General features: G+C 38.2%; 1 protein-coding gene across 1 annotated transcript in view; it reads right to left on the reverse strand.

Annotated features, from left to right (window-relative positions):
• Positions 1–11,527, reverse strand: part of FHL5 (four and a half LIM domains 5) — a 31,711-nt gene extending 20,184 nt beyond the window's left edge. The window contains exon 1 of the mRNA XM_027800444.2: positions 8,263–11,527. The gene's annotated coding sequence lies outside the window, so the exon portion shown is untranslated. The remainder of the gene's footprint in view (positions 1–8,262) is intronic.
• Positions 11,528–11,554: the final 27 nt, after the last annotated feature.

Consider the following 11,554-nt stretch of genomic DNA (forward strand, 5'->3'; position numbering starts at 1 on the left):
TCTCTATGAGGATTCAGCAGAGGAAGCAGATCTAAAAATTATTGTGTGATGACTTAAAGACTGTGTGAAGGAAGATGGCTGTAACTGTACCTATCTTTTTTTTTTCCAGTTCAGCAAGTGAAACCACCCTAAGATGCAAGAAATCCTACAAGCAACAACCTGCTCATGGCGCAAGTTTCCTAATCCCCTTTAGAAGATTAAATTCATGCTCTGAAATTTAAGCATTTATAAGCTTCCCAAACTAATATATATCAAAAGAAAAGTTATTGCATCAGGGTATTTTTGGAATAAAAAGGAGTTTTGCTAACACTTTTATTTCTAAAATTTTGATTTTTTTTTAATAGAAAGTATTTGTGGATAAAAAATATTTCATGGTAAACCTAAGTTTATTTTAGAAAAGCAGGATTCAAAGAAGTGAAATATGAAAAATACTGGTTAAAATTGGATCGTAAATTATCAACAGGAAAATTTCTAGTAAAAACTTAAATTTCACTTTTGATATAAAGTTAAAAATTTCATTTGAAGAAGCAATTTTATTGTTAACTTTTATTCTAGGAAAAAAAGATGTGAATCTAAGTTAGAGTGATCTCATTTTGAGAGAAGAAATTTGGTAGCAAAAGGATGTTTATGCTGGGTTGCAGTTTCTTCAATTTAAATGGTGGGAATGTAGATAATAACATATTGTATTTGCATGGAAATATTAATGTATTTTCCTCCTGTCAACCTGCAACCCAGCAAGTACTACATGTTTTTGAAAGAGAAAAAGAAACATTAAATATCTGGGGCTGAACTGATCAAGATGAGAAGTGATCACTGAGGCCACAGACAATCTCTGGCAATGAATAGGAACTCTTCCTCACTACCCTTTCTGCCTGTTTTTCCAGTCCTCTTTCCTGCCTCCATCCTCACCTACAATCCCCTAATCATAGAAGATACTTCAAAAGTGCTTAAATAAAAAGAAAATGAAAGTTACAAATGAAGACATGTGGTGAAATCCCGATCTGAGACTTTTACCAGTGAGTTCATCCCCAGCGTGCAAATCACAGCAGCTCTTCTGAGCGAGCTCTGCTAGAACAGCATCTGCACATCAAACATCTGCCACCCGATTCCCCTCTATCCGGTGCACTGAAGTCAAAATGCCTGCACAGCTAAGCAGAAACTCACTGAGGAAACAGCAGCATCATAGCTGTACACTAACACCACCCGGCAGGAACACATCTACGTGAAAACAACGTTAAGCCTGCATTTGGGACTGAAAGCTTTCCTGGAGAAAATACTACCCATAGGAAATGATGCCTGGGGAACGATGTGCTCACAGACCATGAAACGAAACAGCCCTGCCACTAACAAGAGGTAACAGACTTTCAATAGGCAACATTGATGCTGACTGCAAACTTTTAAGATCTCAATAAAAAATAGGTAATTTCTTGTCTTTGCATCACCTGCAGAGACTGAATTTCCCTCACCCTTGCGTTTCACTTCAGGGACAGAAAGGTGGATGAAGAGTACCGTGTTGTGTGAGAATGGGTACATCACATGAATTAGAATCCTTTAAAAAAAAAAACAACCAAACTTCAACTGACTATGCAGTACAACTTCTTCTAGCTGGGTTCTTTAGAAGCCTGTGACCTACTTTAGAACTGCTTTAAAAAATAAAATTAACAATAAGAAAAGATCATCACCAGCAGCAGCAATGCTAGCAGCAAGTGAAAACTGGAAAGGATTTTCATTACCCTATTAAAAAAAATAATAATAAAGACCTCCTTCCCCTGAAACCAAACATAAAACCCCCAAGTCGTAATAAAGCATCTGATGCAGTGGCACAGCCTTTCTCTTTTCTCTCCCAACTGCACTGTGCCAACCTGACCTAGTTTTCTGAGGAAAAAATAAACTGAACCGCAGCACTTTTGTAATAAAAATATGACACCTTATAAAAATGAACCAAACCTGAAGATTTCTGATCTGAGCCCCGTTAAAAGATTGTCATGAGCTAGGTGGCATTACAGCTTAGGAAAAGCAAAGGTTACTGTAAGGAGAATTGGTATGTAAGATCTCTACATCAGTTATCGTTGTTTCCAGGTATTTAGATTTGTAGGCCCAATGAACGGCCAGTTGTGTTGCCTGAGGAGCTCCATCAGCCTTGGCTGCCACCTTCTTATGGAACCTGTCACTGAAAACAGAGATGATGTAATTCTGCAGACGAGCCCTAGGCTGCTTATTATGCCCACAGGAATATACAATCTAAGAGATATTGGCAATGACAAATGTAGCATAAATACCCTCTCTTCACGCTACCTATGAACTGTTTAGGGTGACCACTGCTGTGGCCATCTCCTTCCTGTGGAGAGGGACTCCATGATGTGCCTCCACCGACCTTCCCAAGGGAAAACAGGCTTCAAGATGGGCAGTCCCAAGGGGTAGGAGATCAAGGAGAGAAGGAATGGGCAGAAACATTGAGTAGAACTAGTAACAGCCTGATTATAAACCAAGGCATTTTTTTCCTGCATTTTTTCTGGCAATTAACACATAGGTATCGTTATGACACCTAGCAGTAACGATCCTCTGCAATTGCACTGTCTTTGGAATACAGGGATCCAATAATAACACAGCCTTATTAAAATACATACATATATATTGTAACTGCTAGGTGGGCAGACCATGAAAGGTCTAACATGGTGAAGAAAACCTGAAAGATGTGGTCCTTTTTTTGTGCCACTACCACTTTTACAGTAATTAACTGTTATACAATACAACTGAGACAGAGGGTGAGAAAGGTTTCCAGGAAAATGCAGAATCACCAACCAACATGAAAATACATGGAATGTATTTAACTTCCTTCTGTTTCCCTCCGCGTTACACGAACACCTGCTTTGTCTTCTATTAGAACAGGACCCCAAAACCACTTGCATACGTATGTAAATTAATGTAGCTGAATAAGTTAACTCAATTAATGCATGTCAAATTAGGTGATTTAAAATTTTCTGGACTAGGTTTTTACCACTGCATGTTAGGCTTGGTGTCCTCACATCTGTTTGGGAGCTCTAGGCACAACTCACTTATGAAGTCTCAACATCTGGACCGAGGTTGCAGTCACAAACTAGTACAATTCAGCTGCATGTGCATTTTACCAAAGCTGTGGAATTATAGCAGGGTAGCTTTGTTCTTTTATTCTCCACCATGTATTTGGTTTAAACACACTGTAAAGCTGGAAAACATTACTAGTTTAACTATGCAGGTGCATCAAGGGTGGGCTGCTGGTCTTTGGGCTGGGAGAAAAAAAAAATAAAATATGCAGATATACACATTTTCTATGATGTGTCCTATATTCACTGTTGATAGTAAACCAGCACATTTCATTCCATCACAGCAAAAGTATATATGACTCAAAATGTAAAAACTCAGTTCTAGAAGAGAGCTGACAACAGGACTTTTGAAGGCAGTGAACCCCTTTAGGAACGGGGCTGATATGGAAGTAAGGGCAGGAAGCGGAGGCCTTTGGCTTCTTCTTTGTTCTCTTCCAGGGAGGAAAAATAATGAAGTGTTACTAGTATGAGTATAGAAAAAAATGTTAAGTTTCATTGGGTTGTTGGTTGTTTTGGGGTTCTCCCCCCCCCCCCCCCCCTTTTTTTTCCCCTTTTCTTTAAATATGTGGCTTTGTGCATCATCCAATAACCAGAAAACAAATGTTAATTAAGATCTCTTGGGTCTTGAGTAGTTCAGTAGATACTGTCCTGTCAAACAAGAGAAGGGTATATCACGGCATCGATTCTGTTTTAATTTCAATCCTCATGTCCTGTCAGCAGCAACAGAGAGACTCAGCCCTGGGGTTTGTTCATGTCCTGCAGTGACCTTTGCCATGTACTTGAAATCTTTGTGCCCCTTACGTTACCTGTTCTGCATACTTAGAAGATAAGGTCTGCTGAAGGATTACGTGACTGGGTCTCCTAACATTTCCCTTAAGCCTTAAAATCTCTGTGCCAGACATTAAACATATTTCTTTCTATTTTAACATAGTCTATCTTCCTAAAAGGGGCTATGGTTTAAAATTAGACCCTGCAATGAGTAGACCATGGTATTCTGTCTGTCTTTATTATGATGTGAGGTTATCGACCCTTCAGTTACTGCTCTGCTGGGATTTTTGTAATGTCCTGGCAGGTGAAAAGGTCCTTTTTGTTTGTTTGTTTTTGGCACTATGACTTTCAGAATGGATTTTTTTCTATGATTATAAATACACATTACCTAAAAGCTGGTTCCATTGTAGGATTGCCCTATTGTGACTGAAGGAAAATTAAGGACAAAGTTTATCTGAACACCTGAGACAGTCAGGGTTTGACTCGGACAAATAACAACCATCAGCAAAGTCTTAGCGTTCTGGATGAAATTTAGCAAGGATGAATAAATTCCTTTCTAACATTTAGGAACATTTTAAGAACATGCTGTTTAACTCAAGGATATTGTGGAACAACGGAGTTCACCGCAACTAGTAAAGTTTATCAAGTGATGACATGAAGCCTGGCATGCAGCAACCATCTTTGCAAACCTGGAATAGAATTGACCAGTTTTCAGTATGGGATGATGCTCAGAGATGATAACTCTGACCAGCTGTGGGGGATAAGGGGTCTGAGGAGGAGAGTGGTAAGCAGCAGCAGCAACTGCACTAAGGAACAAATACAGTTCAAGCACTTTCTGCTAATTTATGTTAAATTTGGTAAATATTTTCAGTAAAACATCTAAGCAAGTAATTAAACAAATTAAGAATTCTGCTACTGTATTAAAAAAAACCCACCCAAATATTGTGAGCTTTTAATTTGAAATGTTTCTCAATGCTCTTCAATTTGCAAGCATCAAACTAAACAAAGATTGACAATTAGAAGAACAGCATGAAACAGTTTCCCCCCTAATCTTTTCCTTTATTTTAAAATGCAAATAGAATCCCAGACTCACAGAACTCTAATTATGCCACAATTTTGCATGTTATAAAATATAAATGAATCATGATGTAGCTGAAATTGAAACTTGAAGAGCTCACTTGAGGAAGACTGGGCTCCTGATAAAATGATTTACAGCCTAATACTGTTCTGTGTTTCTGATAAATAGAATTACAACCTCTGAAGTATTTTACAGCCTTCCTTTCAAATATTTCAGAACGCTTTTCTAACAACAATAATAAAATGATCCTAAAACACAGTTGTGAGATACTTGTCTACAGGAAAGGTTAATGCTTGTCAAAGCAAGTAATTGACTTGCTCAAGGTTAGAGAGCAAACCCGGAGGACTGGGAAGAAAAAGAGCCAGCCACTACACCTTTGTCAGTAGCTGGGTCTGCTCATCAGTCTGTATCCATGGCACTGCTCCGGGATAGGTAAAAGCACTGTACGAAGGTTGCCGGGTGGTCAGCTTCCAGTGCCAGAGTTCCAAAATTAGCTGAACCAATAAAATGTTCCAGTTGTGAACTCTGCAATTGTCCTTAATGTCTCTGAGGTTATGACTAATATTCTTACGCAAAATGTTCCGAGTGGAATTTCTCTAGTTTTGTGTCAAAACTCAGGGCCACGGTGGTTGAGAGAGTTCTTAGTTATAAAGGATTTGGGTTGTTTCCAGAAAGTCTTGGATAATATTGTTTTCAATTAATACTTTTCTCCCCACTGTAACAAACCCAGCTTACCGATGGGGAACTGAGGCACAGATCAACCGGTCACTCTGGTCTGAATTCTGGTCCCCTGTGTGTGTGCGCTCTATCAACAACTACCCCATGCTGTCACTTGGTCACTCTTTCTATCAGTTCTGCTACCAGGGCAACAAAGACACATTACAGGAAGAAAAATATTTTTCTGAGATATAAAACCTCCAAGTGTGAGGCCAGCAACCAGCTCGGGCAGCCTGTTCAGAACCATTATCTGTAATATGTTGAGATGTGCAAGAATTTACCGGTCCTCATGTATGGACCCAGAGCAAATTCAAACTCAAAGGCAATCACAGCTGAGAAGAAAAGTAACATACTAGCATTGAATGAAGTAGAATCAAAGAAAACTCTTATTCTAAGAAAGGGAAACAAGAAGGGATGATAGATGTGTACTCTACAATATCAGAGAACAGGGATATGCACAGAAGCCAGCCTAAGCCTACTGAGGCTGATGAACAAGGCATTTTTTACAGTTAAAGGAGAGAGATAAATTCCTCTCCAGGGTGACTCCTAGCAGAAATTTAATTTAGCCATCATTATAAAGGCAACCAAGGGAGATCAGTTAGCATTTGTAACAGTCTCGTCCCTCACTGTATCTCTCCCACAGAATTTTATGTGTTGGGGTTTTATTAACTTGTTTTTAATATCTCAGTTCAGTGTTTTTGAAGTAATGTTTGCGTATTTCTACAAAAATGTCCTTATTTCATTCCTCTTACATTTTAAAGGAAAATACAGATATATGAAACAAGGAGTTCACAGCTTCATTTCTAACTAGAGCTGCAGACCCTTTTCCCAGAAGAACAAATTCCACTGCAGGAGCTCAAGTGAACCATCAGCACCATTTCACCATGCCAACTTCCAAACTTGGACTCTAGAGATTTTAATAGAACAGTTGAACTGGAAATCATGAACTTTACCAAGCATCCTCGACTTAGACATAAGACATCATCTTACCCTTAATTGGCAGGGAAGCATGCCGAAAATCTCAGGTCAGTTTTATTCCCCAGGTGATCTAAACTCCTGAACAGCATCTAGAGCTTGTTTGGTCAACAGGAGGGCTGCCCATTCAAAAGGGTCACAATTTCACCCTCTGATACTGGGCTTGACATTTGGAAGCATGCTGGTTAAGATTTTCACATCTTAACAGTCTGTCTGTCTGTGGTTAGGCAGTACTGAAAGCTTTTCACTTTGTTTTTGAGAAATAAAGCTCAGACATGGAAAAAGATGAAGAAAGCTGGGCTTGTTGGTGTAGAGGCCACAGAACATATGTCTTACCAAGTCAATCAAAAATAGACGCTTGGTAAAATATGACTGCCTGGAAATAATACAGAGATGCCATAGTTCCCAACTGATCAGATTCTCTTTCAAGTAGCTTTTGATTCCATTTTGCTCTAATACTACAAGAAAGTTAGTATGTCACCTTAAGTTTCTACCAATTACACAACTTTGAATCAAAGCGACTTTTGTGACACTGCAATAAAATCACATGGGAAGACCATCAGCAATCTGTTATAAAGTTAACATATTAAATCCATTACAGCCTGTTCTGTTAAAATACTCTAGAAACGTCAACTCATCACACAAACAGAAGAAAAATATGAGTGAAAATATTAACCACAAACCAAAAAAAGCATCTGAAACTTGTTTTCTAAAGGTAAGAGGTTATGTGCCCAGCTCCAGATACAAACCCACATCTTCTGAAAACCGGGACAGTTAAAGAAATACATTTTCAAACATTACATTTGATAGTTTTGTTCAAGTTTAATTGTAATCTCATTATCAAAAAGACTGCCATTATAGAATTAGGTAGCAGTACAATTAATATACTAGATGTAAAGGACTATTGCCACTGTTACCCTAACTGTTTCAGTTCTGCAATATAGGCAGACACTTCCAGCACCACTTCAGTAGCAGTGGTATATCCTTTCTATTATACTCTTTCCCTTCAAATTCCAAACCAAAATTATGATTCTAAAACTGTGATAGCTGAAAGATAAGCAGTGTCTTGTGGAGGGAGAATTTAGAGATTATACTTGATTTTTATAACAAGTGAAAATATTGCTATAAACACCAGCTTGGAAACTGGTTTTATTTAAAAACAACAACAACAAAAATCCACATTAAGCATTAAAAGTAGTTATGCTATAAACAAGTGACTTACCTTATCAGAAAAGACACTATCTAGAAAGTTTTCTTGCAACAGCAAATAGCTATGAAAGCTTGCTAAGAGATAAAAATGGTGATTGAAATGTCACAGGAAACAGCATACATGTTTTTTGTTGGATTGTTCTTTGGAGTAAACAAAATTAATCCTCATCTCATTACAAAGGAAACCCCAAACAATCTTCTTGTAAATGAATGAGCGAGCGAAATAATCAAATGAAAACAACTGCATCCAAAACAAGTGTGGCATCTCCCGATACATGTTTAGAATTCTGCATCTAATTTAATTAGCAGTTTTGTGTGTGAAGAAGAAAGTTCCTGCTTACTTGCTCAAAATGTTAAATTAGATACCTTGTATGCTACCACACATAAACATTGTCAGATAAAGGAATAGTGGAAAAGAACCTCAGTACTCACATTTGGTTTGAAGCTGCTTCTCTTGGTCACTTGTGCGGCAAAATAAAGGAAGAAATAATTACACGTCTTCACAGAAACAAGCATTCAAGTCCAAAAGAAACAGAACACTTTGCCAGAGCTATTTGAAGGTCCCATCAGAATTTGGCTGGATGCATGAAGGCTGAGGGTCAGTTTGTTTCCCTTAGACCTCATGACATACAAATAGCTGGCTGCCTCACCACTGAATCAAATCATTCTCTGACATATTGTGTTTACAAATTGCAAATACATACCATGTAGGAGGTTCTTAAAGGAACATATTTCAGACAGTTGTCAAAAGGAAAAAGGCATTTGTGTTAAAAAACCCCTATGGAATCAAACCCCCCATGCCCCAAACTGTTTAGTACTAGGAAAAAGGAAAAAAACCCGATTGATCATCATTCATCACCAGATACACTCTGGTCCATGCATAGAAGCCATGTGGGCTTCTAAATCAGAACAGAAATAGACAAGTTTGGATTACTAGAGTCTGATGGTTGTGTACAGGAAATGGGGGGCACGGAGAAACACTCCTCCAACTTCAGGACAAACTTTCAGGGACCCGTCAGAACTCTTCTGACACTACTAAAGCAGTTTCTGGGCTGGAACAATCTGCTGCTCTTCCAGCAGGCAGGACAGCATTCATATGGCATTACCATCAGGGTGGCAGCAATGGCCACCTCTGGGTGCTCTCAGGATTTCTCAGTTTTGGCCTTCTTTGAATTGCAGTCATCTCTTTTCCTTTTTGCTTGGACAGAACAGGGGCCAGCTAACTTTCACAGACAGTCTGCCACATGCATAGAGCATGCAGAAGTGTTTATGCTTTGCATAAGATTCTTTGCAGACCTTTAATTAATCGCAGCTGAAATTGAGGATATTGTGTCCATTTGAAAATGCAGACTGAAGTTAAGTGGCCTGAAAAAAAGGATGGCTGCTTGTGGTATGAACCACGACTGACCTCCAGGCAGATTTTTCCACAACCAAGAGCCAATAGGTCTGAATCATTTAGTCTATAATGTCAAGCGGGTGGGAGCTGCTTTATACCACAGATAGAGGAAATGTTTAAATGGCTTAAAGATGTATTATGTTATCTGAAGACTTCAGTAAAATTGCCAAATCTGGACATGTTCTGGAGGTTATCTGTGTCTAGGTAGTATCTTTACAATTAAGACTGATGCTCTGATTACTACTGCCAAGTACTGACTACCTCTATTTGTGGCTAACTGGTTTATTAAACCTCTGCAGACACTCCTTTCATCATAAACTAGACTGAACTCTCTTCTCTTATTTTCATATGAGCTATAAGCTTTATTTATACCAAGCACTTTTCAAGCTTGCAATTTTTTCACATTGAGAAGAGGACAAGTTAGGTGTGAATTTGAGTCCAGAATGAAAACCATAAATAACTTCCTCTTGCCTTTACTTCCAGAAAGAGAAAACTGAAAGTACAATTCTTGACCAAGTACCTTTTGAAGTTCACAAACCACAGCAAGACAAAAGTAGTACCCAAACAGACCTGTCAAAAGAGGTAATGACACTTAGAAGTACTTCTAACACAGTACGTTCTTTCTGGAAAGGATGAGAAGCACAGACACCTCCTCCATCGTTATCACTTTCCTTAAACTTCAAAGACTATCCTCAAATTTGCCTGACTGTAGATACAGATCATAACTATGTTAATAGCCAGAGAAGCATTTAAAACAGAATCGGGTTTTGCCCATAGGTGCAGAGTGCAACTCAGGAGGTCAACAAAAATACTGTTGCTTCTTCAGAGTATCAGTTAGGTGATGACTCCCACAGCTCTCACATCTCTTCCTGAACTAGAAATCACCTTATTTCATCTGTGCCCAGATATAACATGTCTTGACCTACCTTCCTCTTCATATTGAGGATTTGGGAAATTCATCAAGCAAATGGTTCTCTTTAAACTACTCAAGATGCTCTTCCCAATTCAATTATTATTTTTTTAAATTAAAACAAAAAAAGGAAATCTAATTCCTTAAGAATTCCTATAAATAAATAAATAAATAAATAAATAACTTGTTTTCCTGAGAAAACATCTTTGGCATTTACTGAGTATGTTGTTACTTGGGTCAGCAGAGAAAGGAATTCTGCTCTCACAAGTATCCTGTTTATCCAAAAGCTTCAGATAATACTATTTTCTATGTTTAAAGTATAATCATCACTGAAAAAGTTTGAATACCATGTATTTGGAGGCTCTAAAAGGACTCAAGGGAAAAATCACTGCATGCCTTGTTCTTATATTCCTCCCTAGGCATCCACATTTGGCCCTTGCTGGAGACACAATCTGGGCTACACAGACCTTTGGTCTGACCAGGTTCAGTCACTCTTGTGTCTTCTGCAACAGTACTACACTTCCTATTAAAAACCCCCACAATAACCCCGTTCTGTAGAAATTTCCATTTTCCTGGCATAAGGAAAATGTAACTTACGTATTAGTGAAAAAATTCACGGAGCAACCACTGCACAAGTAGCCTACTCATAAGCCTACACAGAGAACAGAAGTATTGCAGTTTTATCTGAACAAGCTGTAAGATGAATTCACAGGCAACTAATCCCAGTGCTATTACTTAGAAACTTGTGTAATTATTTTTTTTAAGAAGCTGTGAAACAAGAGAATTTGAAAGAAGGCTGCAAGTTCTAACAGAGCAATAGTTTGCTTATTTCCAGTAGACCTGCAAATAACCAGCTGCCAAAGTCAGATTTTGCCACTTAAAAATAGGGAAACACTGTTGCTGAGAAAGGTATTCTACCTATGGCTAATACACCCATTTCAATTTGCTGAGAGTAGCAGCAAATGAGGCTATGAGATTAATTTCTATAAATAATTGTGTACATATGCATACATGCACAATTACACATCAGCTATATGAGTCTATAATATAATGGTGGTGTTTAAGTACCGCAGCTGAAGGGCATATAAGGCTGACCACTAAATACCTGAAACTAAAGCAAAAGTGTTGATGTGTATACTTTATATTGCCTTTCATTTCCCTAGACATTCCAAAGGCAGTTTTGTTTTGTGAACTGAACCTCTGATTTCTAAGACAGGATTACTCTTTCTCCTGCATACATTTCTCCTAGGTAGAGGACGCCTCCCCCCCAGGAATTAGCAAAACATTCAGGAAATTGTGAATATTTAATTTCTTTCTTTTTCAAAATACTTGTATATCATAAACTAAAGACCGATTTTCCAATTCTAAGAGACAACAGGAATATCTGGGAACGTTTTCAAACCTTCTTGAATTCTGTA

Source organism: Falco cherrug, chromosome 6, assembly GCF_023634085.1.
Source record: "Falco cherrug isolate bFalChe1 chromosome 6, bFalChe1.pri, whole genome shotgun sequence".
Taxonomy (NCBI): domain Eukaryota; kingdom Metazoa; phylum Chordata; class Aves; order Falconiformes; family Falconidae; genus Falco; species Falco cherrug.